Here is a 12,885-nt window from a genome sequence, read left to right as displayed (position 1 = left end):
AGGCATGAACGCCGGCTGGGTGACTTTGGGGGTCAATCATATCCTTGTGTTTGAACTTGCCTTAGGGCGATTGCAACTGCTCTTGTTTGTAAGCCCTTTATTAATATGTAAGCTATTTTTTAGTTCAGTGTAGCAGTTAAAGTGCTGTGCTAGAAACCAGGAGGCTGAATTTTAGTCCTGCCCTAGGCCTGAAATTCTGCAGGGTGGGCTAATCACCAGGAGACTGAGAGTTCTAGTTCCACCTTAGGCAAAAAATCTGACTGGATGTCTTTGGGAAAGTCACTAGGAGATGGTGAGTTCTAGTCCGGCCTTAGGCGTGAAAGTCAGCTGTGTCTCTTTGGACCAGTCAGTCTCTCTCAACCCAACTCATCTCATGGGTCTTTGGCTGCCAGATAGATAGATCTTGTTGAAATTCACACATTGTATCAGGGATTATATGGTTTTGGTTTTGTAGGTTGTGTAAAACCAGTCATATTATAAATTGCATTTTATTGATTGTTAAATGTTAACCATTTGTAACTTACCTGAGCAAATTGGATTACTCCAAGGTGTAAACCGTGTTTCCATTAGCAGAATGTAATATGCAACCCTTAGATATTAGAGTAGTAGTGCTATGGGCCTCAGAATGGTTTCTAACATACATATGTATAGGTATGTTTTGCTTAACATGTTGTTTGAATGCAGGTATCTCTGTTTTGAATGATGGCCAAGCAGGCTATAATTGAACCAAGCCAACTCCTTCTTATAATGTCGGAATTCTTTCTGAAGCTTTGACTAGTATAACAACGAGCCAACACGTTAGCCTGAAAAACTGTATCACTTCCTTAATATGTGGCATGACAATCCCAAATTTCATTTGTGGAAAGTTCTATTTTAATTTTTGATTAGGAATGATGATCTTGGTATCCCGATTTAGTGAAAGAGGAGAGATCATTTGATAAGGAGGAATTTAGTGGTCTCCGTTTTGCATACAACTTGTTCAATATATCGCATGGAGGTTTTTTTTGGCAGGAAGAAGGAGCTGCTTCTCCTCCAACCCTCTATTCTTGGCTGCATTGTGCTCTCGCCTTTTGCTGTAGAGAAAGTGAGGGGGTTCGTTCCTTGTGCTAAGTCATTAGGTGGCTTGCTTGGTTTTGCCTATTATTTTTTTATGTGTTTTGCAAATTGTGCCATGTCTCAACCTAATTGTGAATAATAATAATAATAATAATAATAATAATAATAATAATAGGACTCGAGCTGTTGAACTACCAACCATAACAAAACATAACCAAACATAAGCCTGAAAAAGTCACCAAACATCAGATGGTCAAGATCTTGTGGGATTTTCGCATACAAACGGACAAAATACTGGCGCATAATACACCAGACATCACACTGGTTGAGAAAAATAAGGTCACAATCATAGACATCGCAATACCAGGTGATAGCAGGGTCGCCAAGAAGGAACATGAAAAAATCGCAAAATACCAGGACTTAAAAATCAAAATTCAACGACTATGGCCCAGACCAGCAGTGGTAATTCCAGTGGTAATTGGCACACTGGGTGCTATTCCAAAAGCACTGGAATTACATTTAAAACAGTTAAAAATTGACAAAATCACCATCAGTCAAATGCAAAAAGCCGCACTGCTTGGATTTGCATGCATATTATGAAAATACATTACGATGTCCTAGGCCCCTGGGTGGGGCCCGACTAGTAATCAATGCCAAATCCGGTGAAACAACTGGCCACTGTGATACAATTGTATAATAATAATAATAATAATAATAATAATAATAATAATAATAATAATAATAGTAGTCCCGATTGTAATTGAAGTCCTTGGAGCAATACCCAAAGGGCTACCTTGCTGTTTGGAAAATTTAAATTTATCAGACTTGAACATTCTGATTCTACAAAAAAACCACCCTACTTGGAACAGCTTATATCCTCCGACGTTACCCTAACAGTTCTTAGGTCCTTGGTTAGGATTTGAGCTGTTAAGCTACCAACCAGCCCCAAAGGCTGTGAACCTCACCAAAGATTAACCAAATAACAACAACTACTACAATAATAATAGCAGCAATATTTCAGCAGACATTTGAGGTTAACTAGTCCTTAGTAGAAGGCAGGGAATAAGTGGAATCCTGCTTTCTCCCATCCTCCAGTATGAAGGAAAGTGCATTTGGAGAAGCAGAGGGGAAAACCTTTGGCTTTCCCAGGGAAAAGCCCGGATGAAGAGGCTGCACAGTCCCAAGCTGAATGGGGGAGGCAGGAAGAGGTTTAGGGTAGCCATACCCCAGAATCTCTTAGGATAGATCTAGTACAGGGGTCCCCAATCCCCTGTCTGTGGACCCCTACCGTTCCGCGGCATGCCAGAAACTGGTCCATGCAAACAAACAAAGCCCCATCTGCGGGATGCAGGCAACATGCAAAACCACGCCCCCTCCGGATCACGGAAGAACCTCTCTGCACGGAACCGGTCCCTGGCGTCCAAAAGGTTGGGGGCCGCTGGTCTAGTAGGTTGAGTTTGGCAAGATTCTGTCCATTGCAGTAAACAAATAAAAGGATTGAACTCAATTGGAGTTTGCTGTGTCATCTCTGGCCCCAAGAAAACCTATGAAGTCATAGATTCTATCTTTTCTGTACAGCTAGTCCTCAAGTCAACAACCATTCCTTTAACAACCGCCCAAAGTTATGACATTGCTGAAAAAAGTCTGGTCCTTGACGTTATGACCATTGCACCATCCCCCCACCATCACACTATTGCAATTTGGGCTCTGGGCAATGTAGTTGCTTGCTTTTGTGAAAAGTTGCGGTGTCCTGCAGTGTTGGTCCCTGCTGATGGTGATTGATGGTTCTTTTCTTCCCAGTTTCTGGGGAAATCATGCCTATTCGGAAGAATAAGTTTGCGGCATTTGCTTAAAGACTGCAGATTTGCTTAATCACCACCATGATTTACTTGACCATCGATAAAAATGTTAGTTAAATCAGGTCTGGCTCGAGTTAAGGACAGAAAAGACTTAACAACAGAAATAATAGTAGTCGTATATCAAGGACTACCCGTACTTTTTACTGCAAAATTGGTTTTTTTGACTTACGATGGCCTTTGTGAGAAAGACTTTACTGAAGTTTTGCTAAGTGAACAAGGAAGATTGCATCTCTTTTGCTGGCACTATATGTCCTAGTTAGTAAGGCTAGAAGCTCAGGGCATTGAATAAATGATTTACAACTCACGCCATTTCCTACATTCTTTTTTTTCCTTTGGCAACTTTCATGTTTCTTTTTAATCTCATGTGTTATTTTAAATTTGTATGCCACTCAGCATCTTCTGGAGTCAAGCACCGTTGAAATCTTAAGAAGTGGAATTAACTATATCAGGGGATTAAATCTTTCAATGGAATTAGAGAAACTGCTTTATACGAATGCATTTGTTTATTACAATTATGTCGCGCACTTCTCCTTTTTTCTTGCTTCGATCTTTTCCTTCATCAAATTCTTGTGTCATCTCCGTGTTTGAAAGATCACTGAAATTCTGGTACATGAAAACAAACGTTCAGTAGAATTGGTGCTTTTAATGCATTGGAATTACCTGTTGTGCGGAGGAATCAATGGCAAGTCTTAAAATGTAATCCACATTTTCCTCCTAGCCTTATATATAGTATACCTTTTCGGTATGTGTTAGAATATGTGATTTATGATTAATTACTTAGCTGTTAGAAAAGTACTTTATGTGTAATAAATTTAAAACAAATGCAATTTTCCCCCTAGAATGATAAAATTAGCATAAATTTATTAGCATAAATTTGTCATAACGCAAGCATTTATTCATCAGAAACAGTTGTAGCAAGGAAAATAAACTGAAGAATGAATGACAAAAATTTAAAAATATAATAAAGGGGAAGTGTGCAGAACAAAATTTCAGGTAGGGTTTCTAGCCTAGGTGCTGTAGTGATGTTTGAACTTGAGCTCCCAGAATCCCTCAGCTGACATGACTCCTGCTGAGAAGTCAGGGAGTTGAAGTCCACAAGAATAGAACTGCCCACAGTAAGAAACTCTGGCTTAAAAGAGTGACTTTATGAAGTGGCAAGTATGTATTTTAAAGAGAATGATCCCATAGCAAGGGGAAAGGTTAATTGTGAAAAAGATAATATGACTCAGATGTTTGAAAACTTGGGAGTATAATTTATTCTCTTTTGCAATTGAGAGAGGCTCTTGTTGCTTTTAAGAAAATCAACGTTTTGCTTTTCTTTGCATTTTATTTTTTTATATTATTTACTTTTTATCATAAGTAAAAGAAAAACAAACAAAACAGAAATATACATTCAACCCTAACAACAAAAGAAACAAATAGTGTTGGTAAGAATCCATCTAACCAGCTGGTGATAACTTTGAGATACCTTTAAATATTTTAAGAGTGAAATTTCAATATTCCCTTGAAGCATTATTCTTTTTTTAAATATAATTTTCAGAGTTTTTGTATTTTATCTTTGAAAGATAAAAGGGTTTCCCCCTCCTCCATCTCTAGATAAAATTGGGGACGAAGATGAAAAATTTAGTTGCATGCTAAATAAATATTATTTCTATTCTTTACTTTTGACCTCTTAATCATCCTAAAGGCAGGGCAGATTGTGAGAGCCTTCAGATGATGAACAGCTGGAGAAGACAGGTGGTAGCAGCAAGAACTATCCATCTGTTGCTTCACACAGGAGACAGAACGAGGATTTTAGGGTTTTTAAAAGGAGGTTTGGTGTATGGTAGAAAACAGATCAAGGAAAAAGTGTTGGATTACAAGAACTGGTGTGATAGTTTAACTGAGCTCAGGAAAGTGGAAATACACTTGCTTTTGTGGTGCGGAGACAATAACTTGGTCCTTAACACCAATAAGACCAAGGAGCTTCTAGTGGACTACAGAAGGAATAGATCAGACATCCAGCCCTTGCTTATCAATGGAGACCGAGTGGAGCAAGTGGCCAGTTTTAAGTTTCTGGGTATTGTCATAAAAGAGGGCCTGACCTGGGCCACTCACATTGCAGCCTTGGTCAAAAGGGCCCAGCAGAGATGATACTACCTGAGACTTCTCAGGAAGCAACAACTGACGGGAAAACTGCTGGTGACCTCCTACCGCTGCGCCATAGAGAGTATTTTAACTCACTGCGCCTGTGTATGGATTGCCAATTGCACAGGGGCAAAGAGGACATCACTCCAGAGGGTCAACGTCATTGCCCAGAGGATCATGGGTTGTCCTCTCCCCTTTTTGGAAGAGCTTTATAGCTCCTGCTGCCTTAAGAAAGTTCAAAACGTCCTTAAAGATCCATCTCATCCTGAGCACCCTTTTTTTTTGAACTATTACCATCTGGCAGCCGGTACAGGACAATAAACAACAAGGGCAAATAGACTGAAAAGCAGCTTCTATCCCAGGGCAGTAACCAGGTTGAATTCTACGGTATAGTGCAATGTTAATGTAATATCGGGTTTTCAATTTCAGTTATATAGAATGTAAAGGATGTATGTTTATGTTTTTATTTTTATGGTTATAATGTACACTGAAGATGGCATTTAATTTCAGTGTATGATGTGCAATAACAATAAAGTAAACTAATCTAAACTTGTACACACCGAGAGAGTATGACAAAAGAATGGAATGAAGAACGGAAAAAATATTTGTAAAGAAATGGTGAAGGAGGAGAAGGTTCTTAATGCTGCTGGTCTGTTAACAGTGTTAACAGTGTTGTTAACAAATGTTGTAGATGCGAAGATTGCAATTGGGTAACGTCTGATAAATGATATTTATCGCTTAACCCTGCGTATGTTACAGATTCATCTGCATTATCAAACAGTTGGTCCAAAGTCCGTCTCCATGCTTCCGTTCTATTTTTTCACGTCACTATATTTTTTTTCTAATTTCTAAAGTTAAGTTTCCCCATAAAGTCAACTTACCTATCACTTTTTTTATTTAGACATTATATTCCATTGCTTTCTAACTGGTTCAGTTGTTTCCAGAGCTGCTAGACTTTTAATGTATTTAGAACCGAATACTCTCTATCCAACCGACACTTGGTTTCTCTTCTGAGTGTATAAATCTGATATTGTAAATTATTAAAGTTTTAAGATATCATGTTTTTACTTTAAACCAGTGATTCTCCATTTTTTCTTTGCCCTGGAATCCCTTTAAATAAATTTTGTGGCCATGGAACATCAGGACTTAGCTCAAGAAATGTTTAAATTGTAACATTTCAAGTTTTTATGGACCCCTATGACGATATCACAGCCGCAATTGTATCTGTCCGCCCCGTGCCAACTCAATGAAGCGGTGGACGTGATGAACCAGGGTCTGGAGGCCGTTAAGGACTGGATGAGTGCTAACAAACTGGTGCTCAACCCGGATAAAACCGAGTGGCTGTTGTGTTTCCCCCCCAATAATTTGGCTAATACACCAACGCTTAGGCTGGGGGGTCAAATTTTATACCCCTCAGATAGGGTCCGCAACTTAGGAGTCCTCCTGGATCCACAGCTGACTTTTGACCACCAGCTGTCAGCTGTGACCAGGGGGGCATTTGCCCAGGTTCGCCTGGTCCGCCAGTTGCGGCCCTACCTAGACCGGGGGGCCCTCACAACAGTCACTCGAGCCCTTGTGATCTCTAGACTGGAATACTGCAATGGGCTCTACATGGGGCTGCCCCTGAAGTGCATCCGGCGACTACAGCTAGTCCAAAATGCAGCCGCGCGAGTGATAGTGGGCGCACCTCGGTTCGCCCACGTTACACCTGTCCTCCGCGAGCTGCACTGGCTGCCTGTTGGTCTCCGGGTGCGCTTCAGGATACTAATGACCACCTTCAAAGCACTCCATGGTAGTGGATCTGGGTACTTGAGAGACCGCCTTCTGCCGATTACCTCCCTAAACCGACCAATTAGATCGCACAGACTAGGCCTCCTCCGAATTCCATCAGCTGGTCAATGCCGACTGGCGACCACACGGAGGAGAGCCTTCTCTGTTGCTGCCCCGACCCTATGGAACGAGCTCCCCATGGAGATCCGCACCCTCACCACGATCCAGACCTTCCGCGCAGCCCTCAAGATCTGGCTCTCCCAGCAGGCCTGGGAATAGGTTTTCCAATCACCCGCCCGAGTGTTTGATTGCTGAATGAAAGTTGTGTTTTATCATTTTTCTTTTGTTCACTAATTGTTTGTTTTGACCTTGCACTTCCCCTCCCCTGTGGTTGTAAGCCGCCCTGAGTCCCCTCAGGGAAAAGGGCGGCATATAAATCCCAATAAACCTCAAACCTCAAACCCCCCCCCCCCCCGGGGTCCGTGGACCCCAGGTTGAGAATTCCACTGCTTTAAGCCACATTCTACAGGCTATCACCGTGATGGCTAACCTTTTTGTCATTGCATGCCAAAAGTGTGTGCGACCTTATCCCGCGTGCACTCCGTGCATGCGCACGCCCACGGTCCCCCCTGCGCAAGCGCACACTACACCCATGTGTGCCCCTTTCTCAGCACATGCACACATGACCTCCCTAGCATGCGCCCCATCCCCCCAGGTGTGCGTCTCCCTTATGCACCCTGCACATGTGCGGCAGAGACCCGAAAACCAGATGGCTGGTGGGAGGCACGTGCGCATGCGCAGTGGAGCTGAACTGGGGTGACAGCTTGCGTGCCTGCAGAAAGGGCTCTGCCATAGGTTCGCCATCACAGGGCTACCATATGGGGCGTATTTTGATGATTTGAAATAACTATTCCAATTTTTTGTTTGGAAGAAGTCGTGTTTGGAAGTTAATGTGAATGATTGTTCTTTGGATTGTGGTTATTCTTGCAGTCTCTGTATGCGTGCATGGGCGTGTTGTATTTGCAATCTTTTGATACTGACGTATCAGTAGAAGGTAGAATGCTAGCCTTAATAATTATCTTGCTACCTTGGACCCCAATGGATTTAGTAAATTGATGGCATGACCTTCTGTGGACTAATTCATTAAGAGTTGTTGAGGTGGATTGGAAATGCAAGTATTTCATCAGCCACGTTCTTGTTGTAAGCATAGCACTAATTAATAGCAACCACGCATATGCAGTATCATTGTGAAGGTCTCCTGGCAATCAGGGAACATGCCGGGAGGCCCTTACGGATTTTACACACACACACACACACACACACACACACACACACACAGATTGAAAAGAGAGTGTTTAAATAATAGTGGGATAATAAGATGGTGTATTAGGTTGTACTCATCTGCTGTTCTTCTGTGCCTGTTTAATTCACTCTTATGTGGCCCAAGGATTGAGGCTGAAGTAGTAATTCCTATAGCAGCTCCGTTTTCCATTTAACAGCTTCATCTCTTTTTCTGCATGAGGATAACTGCAAAACAGCTGATCAGCCAAAATTAGTTGAGTCCTTCTTTATCACTGGCAGGGTTATAATGTTCAAATACCAAGGTGGCACTGTTAAATTTGTCATGTGAAGTTAGCTTTAGAGTTGAAATAGGGTTGGATTAGACATAGCCAAATAATCTACCCTGTTTCCCTGAAAATAAGCCCTCCCTGAAAATATTGCAACATAGCAGCAGCCATGAGATACCCATGCTCACCGCCTCCTGCACCTAAAAAATAATAAGACCTCCCCCAAAATAAGGCGAAGCGCTTATTTTCGGGGCCAAAAGAAAATAAGACCGTCTTATTTTCGGGGAAACATGGTATTGATTTCAATTGCGTTACTCTAAATAGGGTAGGGAATTTGCAGCTTTCCAGATGTTGAGTTAATCCGCATAAGCTCCGGATTGAATGACCAATAATTTGGGATGGTTGACATGGCAGTTCTGAAATTTGAAGAAACATAGACCTAAGGCTTGGATCCTCTATCTGATATGTCTCTTACCAGTTAAACATAGCCAATAAAACAATGTACATATTTTGATCATAGATAGAACTAAAAAATAAAATGGCCATATAGCTGGGGTACGCTTAGTTCCAACCAAGTTCCCTAGCCTTAGCTTTTCAATTTGCTTTTGGAATTATTTTAGAGCCGTGGCGGTGCAGTAGTTAGAATGCAGTAGTGCAGGCTAATTCTGCCCACTGTCAACAGTTCAATCCTGACCGGCTCAAGGTTGACTCAGCATTCCCTTCTTCCGAGGTCGGTAAAATGAGGAGCCAGATTGTTGGGGGCAAGAGGCTGACTTTGTAAACCACTTAGAGAGGGCTGTAGAAGCACTGTGAAGCGGTATATAAGTCTAAGACGCTGTGGCTATTTTAATACATTGAATAAAAGCTAATTAAGCCACTTGCAGAGCAACAGACTCAACCAGTTAGCTTTCATGGTATTCCTTTACAATTAAATATTTAATTGCATATGATCTCTATTCATTTTTAGTGTAAATGAGATGACAGAAGTCTCTGAAAAAAAAGTGAAATAGCTATTTTAAAAAGGGAGTGTGAAGCTGCACTAATGTCTGTCCTGCCTGATTGCAACTGACAGATTTTCTAAATCACGAGGGCATCCATAGTTTTGTAACAAGTTTTCACAAAGATTTTTTTTCTTGACTGCAAAGTTTGTGTGGCATTGCAACTTGACAACTACATGAAAGCACATTGGATTTTCTTATTTCCTATAGGTTTATAGGGCACATACAAGGTTCATTATCTTCCTTGTTGATAATAAATGTGCCGAATCTAATCATAAATGTGGTTGCCGGGCATGTTTACTAATGTTTTTGTAGGAGATTATTTTGAAGAGTCTTATTTATTGAAACTGAATTATTAATCAGTTCATTCACTTGGTAAATGCAAACAATGTTTCAAAATTAAAAAGAAAAATTAACCCAGCAAGATTAGTTCAACAGTAATAGATCACACAGGAAAAACTCAAGGAAATATCTCATATATTGTAGTTCAAAAGCTGCATTCCGTTTTGAAAAAGCTTCATAGACTCAACTTGTGATCTTAACTCTAGAAAACAAAAGCAAAATAGATTTTTCTGTGTTCCTTGCCCAGCTTCCTCATTCAACAACGAACAGTGATGCATTTGAAAAGTTTGCCCAAGTTAAGTGTTTGTATTTCAGGGATTAATGCTGACATTCTTCACTGAAACGGTTTGACTTACAACCATTTGTTTAGTGTCTATGCAGAGTTATGACAGGGCTGAAACCAGGGACTTCCACCCGCTTGCATTTAGGACAGTTGCTGCCTCCCATGGTTTGCAACCTTCCCAGTCAACTTCCTACAAGTGAGATTAATGGGACATCCAACAGGGAAGGTTGCAAATTGCCATCATGTGATGTCTTGCATAACACTACTTGATAATGAATTCTCCAGTCTCAATTGCATTGTAAATTGAGGATTTCTCTCTCTGTCTTTCTCTCTTTCTGTCTCTGTTTCTCTCTGTGTGTGTGTCCATCTCTCTCTCTCTCTCTCACTCTGTGTGTGTGTGTTTCTCTCCCTCTTTTTCTATCTCAATTTCTCTGTCTCTGTCTCTCTTTCTCTGTCTCTGTTTCTGTCTCCATCTCTCTCTCTCTCTCCCTCTCTCCATCTCTCTCTCTCTCTCTGTTTCTCTGTGTCTGTCTCTCTTTCTGTCTCCATTTCTCTGTGTTTCTTTGTCTCTGTCTCTGTCTCTTTCACTCTCTCTCACACATACACAGTCCAGAAATTTCCCAGCTTCTTTGCAAGCTCATTTAAAAGAAATCTCATTTTTTTCAAGATATGCTCTGCCCCCACATGGGGGGGAGGGGGAGAAAAGGTATTATCACTTAATTGATAAAGGCCTGTGCTTTCCATATTCTTTCAAGCAACCTCCATTGTTTTTAACAAGGCTATTTTAAAGTTCTCTGATTATCTGGGTAGCATTTATGAGATCACCCAATTGAAAGGGCAGCCCCCATGTGCTGTAATCAGGTGTTAAAATAACCTCCCTTGCTGTTAGCAGAAGTTATTTTAAAGCCTAATTACTACAGATAAGCTTGGAAGCCCATTGGGGAGTATATTTTTGTGTGGTGAATTGAGCTCTCCGGAACAATGCCACGTGACACCCCCCCCCCAATAGATTGGATTGTGGTTTCTTCAGCCCCAGGGTTGTTTTTGTTGCTGTTAGTTGTGAAATCGTAACCTACGACTGCGCTGAATGAAAGGAGCTATGACTTGTTCCCAGAGTTACGCCATTTGCAATGCCCTCTGCAACTGCACGATGGCGATAAGGGCCACGTGGCAACCCGTTTGCATTTATGACCGCGGCCACATGATCCCCGTTTGCAAGTGTTCCCTACTGGCTTCCCCAGAAAATCCATGATTTTAGCTTGTTGCAGATAACCCTTGGCTCACAACGGTTCATTTGGAGACTGTTCAAAGTTAAACCAGCGCCGAAAAAATGGAGTTTGGGGTTGTTCTTCCACACTTATGTTCATTCCCGCGGTCACGTGATCAAAATTCAGATGCAAAAATTTTGGGCTGAATTGTCATAAGTTGAGGCCTACCTATACTGGTGAAACCTGAGAGGGAGAAGAGGCCAGAAAAGACGACGTGTTGCTGTGGCCTTAGAAACCAACATGAAGCTAAACCAGAAAAACTACTAACTGGGAAGCAGATTTTATCAAAGTGATTTACACCGTAACGTTGCATTCCTTGGACGACAGCCAATTTGGTTTCCCTCTCTACAGTCAGAGGGGGGGGGAGGCAGGTAGGAGGGTGAGTGAAAAGAGTGTGCGTCTCTTGCATCTTAAGAGTTGGATAGTGCTAGTTAGGTGATACGAATCGGGTAGGTAGGATTAGTTGATGGATTAGTTAGGAGTATTGTGTATATGAGTGAGAAGCGATGAACAAATCAGACTTGTAGAAGGTGGCAAAAGCTTAAGTGGTATTTGTTCGGGCATGTAAGGTTGGAGATGGCAGCAGATCTTTGTTCTGTTTCGTGCTTCCCAAGAGCACGAAGCAAACTCCTTCATTCCCATCCAGCAAAGTCTTTCAAGGGAGGATTTACAATCACAGATCTTATCTGGCTTGGAGAGCTGCCAGGCCGACATCTGCAAAACTTGGCAAAGTGTCTCAGAGAGTCACGAACCAACTAAACAAACTAATGGTCTCCTGTAAACTCCACTCCCCTTTCACTCCTCTTTTATTTCCTCTGGGAGGGGCCATTCATCCTCCACCTGTGGCCTTAGTCCCAAGTCGACCCCTGTCCTTTAGCTGTTCCCTTCGCCTGGCAACTCTGTGCACGCCCATACTAGGAACAGGCTCCAACTGTTCTTCTGCCTCACTGATGTCTGACTCCAAAGGCAGCTGATAACTGTCAGATGGCCCTGGCCCCCTCTCTGCCTCCGACACAGAGTCCTCCTCCGAGCCTTCCCCAGACTCCAGGACTGGCCCAGGTTCCTCCCCAACCTCCTCGTATTAAAGATGCAATACCTATATTAAAAGTTGAGCCTATCTCTCTCTCTCTCTCTCTCTCTCTCTCTCTCTCTCTCTCTCTCTCTCTATCTATCTATCTATCTATCTATCTATCTATCTATCATCTCTCTCTCTCTCCCTCCCTCCCTCCCTCCCTCCCTATCATCTATAATTATATATTATATTTATATTAATTAATCTTTTTATTAATTTTTTTAATCTAATAAAAATGGCTGTATGTATGTATGTATGTATGTATGTATGTATGTATGTATGTATGTTCCATCATAACTCTGAAATGCCTCGAGCAATTTCAATCAAACTTGGTACACAGATAATTTACCCTCTGGAAACAAATACTGGGGGGGAAGGGGGGGGGAAGCCACCCCTGGTGTCTGTGTGTTCCAGCATAACTCTGGAGTGCCTGGCCCATTAAGGAGTGTGATCGTGGCATCCTAGAGCAGCAATTGTTTGTGATGTCATGGGAGGGAGAAGGGAGAGCCTGGGCCATTAAGGGAAGCAAGTGTGGCGTCCTA

At 41.9% G+C, this 12,885-nt stretch overlaps 1 protein-coding gene across 8 annotated transcripts in view; it reads left to right on the top strand.

The window, feature by feature from the left end:
- The window catches only part of PDS5A (PDS5 cohesin associated factor A), a 59,600-nt gene that overhangs the window by 1,776 nt on the left and 44,939 nt on the right, over positions 1-12,885 (top strand). The gene's annotated exons all lie outside the window — the stretch shown is intronic.

This window comes from Thamnophis elegans, chromosome 9 (genome assembly GCF_009769535.1).
Source record: "Thamnophis elegans isolate rThaEle1 chromosome 9, rThaEle1.pri, whole genome shotgun sequence".
Taxonomy (NCBI): Eukaryota; Metazoa; Chordata; class Lepidosauria; order Squamata; family Colubridae; genus Thamnophis; species Thamnophis elegans.
This window is presented reverse-complemented; position numbering and strand designations above follow the sequence as displayed.